Raw genomic sequence first — 2,119 nt, forward strand, 5'->3', positions numbered from 1 at the left:
GTTGGCTTTTTTATTATAGATATTTAAATTTTTATACCATTTATATAATCATTTTGAAATTGTAATAATTTAGACGCTTATAACTTGCATAAAATGTAAAATATCATGAAATAGCCAATAGTTATTTAATAGGTGAATTCACTCTAATATTATTTAAAGTAATAACACAGCCCAGATAGCAATTTTTTGTTTAATAATATTATTATAATATTATAATCACGAATAATATTAGTATAACGTCATTATAATACTATTAGAATATTATCATTACAAAATGCTGTCTGGGAGTGTTGATTTTTCTAAACGTAAGTTTTCCATGTATATTTGGCGTGGGTTGGAGAGAGAAAACAAATAGGGTGCGCTGAACCTTTGCGCCGAAAGTCGGATATTAGACCCATATTATATAAATTGTGTTATTGTCATCGTCCCTATATAACATTATACGCATACTGGGCAACACCGCCGCCGCTGCCCCAGCCACCATCACTCGTCGCTGTTGCCGCTGCCACCGATCAATAAATACGACGATGGATATATATTTGCCAACCCCACACCGTCCTTCAGCTTGGCATACGGGACCACCACCACCGATCGGGCTGATGTGAGCACTCGACGATCAACATTGATAAGTCTTGATTTTAATACTATTATATAACTTAATTATACAATATTATTGTTTTGAATCGTATTAAAATATATATGTTGTAGGTACTGTTCGGAGAGACGTATTTGTCACCTACTCGTTAAACTACTTTATTATTATTTATTACAATTAATTACAATATAATATACTTCGCGATGGTTATTGGCCATATTACCTGTCTTGACATGATTAAATTACGAAGTTATAATAGCTCATAATCTGTGTACGCGGTGTGAGTTGTCGGACCAACTACGTGTAAGTGCTTGACCCCGTAAATATCATTAGAAAATGAATTTATAAATTAGCTATACCTACGTTATAATACAACGGGCGATGCCCGTTTCCACCAAAAGTGTACCTTTCCCTTTTCCACCAATACCCGTTTCCACCAAAGGTGTATCTTTCCCTTTTCCAACAATATACGTTTCCACCAAATAAAATAAATTATGGTATAATTATAAATGATACCTCAGTCATGTAAATTTCAACTATATATACAATTAGTTGATATTTTTTTTAAAATTGTAGGATATACTTTTCAAAAAATCGTACCTGAAATTTAAAACAAAATTTTGTTTTTATAAATATATTTAGTATAATATTTTATAAAACGCAATATACTACCTTCCAATTATTCCATTTTTGTAGTCCGTTATAATTTGGACATTTTTCTTTTGGCGGTTTCTTACAGTAGGTTAATTTTTTTACATGACTGAGGTTTCATTTATAATTATACCATAATTTATTTTATTTGGTGGAAACGTATATTTTTTGGAAAAGGGAAAGATTCACCTTTAGTGGAAACGGGTATCGGTGGAAAAGGGAAAGGTACTCTTTTGGTGGAAACGGGCATCGCCCATTATATCTAATATCAATAGGGTTACTGTAAATATTATATATATTGATGATAGATATAGCGGACATCTCTTACTGCGTAACATGAAACAGGGCCGCATTTGTTTACTTGTTAATTATTAAAACTTTATGATTTTAATTATTTTAATAGCATTATTATAATATAATATAATTTAGTATAATATTATTATATATATAGTATTATGCTGTTTGTAATTGTTTTAATTAATATTAATTTGGGTAGTTTTATATTATTTTTTTTTTTTTTACATGAAGTGCCTAATTAAAAATGTTTAAAAAAAACAGCTTATATGATGAATTATAAGCAAGGTTTATGTGACATAAATTCAAATGTATCTTTGCGGAGAGAGGATCAAGCAATTACTAAACAATATTTTTAAAACGAGCACACATTTTAAAATGAATATTCTTTTCTGTGCTCAAAATCTAAAAGGTTAATGAGGATCTATCTCCCATATTTTCCGTGGGTAGGCCCCTTAGGGGGGTGTACATGAAGTTGGCCCCCCCACTTTGTCTGAATGACTCCAAAATACCACCAAATAATTGAAAATCGACTTTCGTTAATTGCAAATTACCCAGTTTTCAGTAAAATCAAATTCA

At 30.6% G+C, this 2,119-nt stretch overlaps 1 long non-coding RNA gene across 1 annotated transcript in view; it reads left to right on the forward strand.

The window, feature by feature from the left end:
• Positions 1-249: 249 nt before the first annotated feature.
• LOC103308286 overlaps positions 250-2,119 on the forward strand; it is a 3,460-nt gene continuing 1,590 nt past the window's right edge. The window contains exon 1 of the long non-coding RNA XR_510389.2: positions 250-898. This is a non-coding gene — a long non-coding RNA (uncharacterized LOC103308286). The remainder of the gene's footprint in view (positions 899-2,119) is intronic.

This window comes from Acyrthosiphon pisum, chromosome X (assembly GCF_005508785.2).
Source record: "Acyrthosiphon pisum isolate AL4f chromosome X, pea_aphid_22Mar2018_4r6ur, whole genome shotgun sequence".
In the NCBI taxonomy this organism is placed as follows: domain Eukaryota; kingdom Metazoa; phylum Arthropoda; class Insecta; order Hemiptera; family Aphididae; genus Acyrthosiphon; species Acyrthosiphon pisum.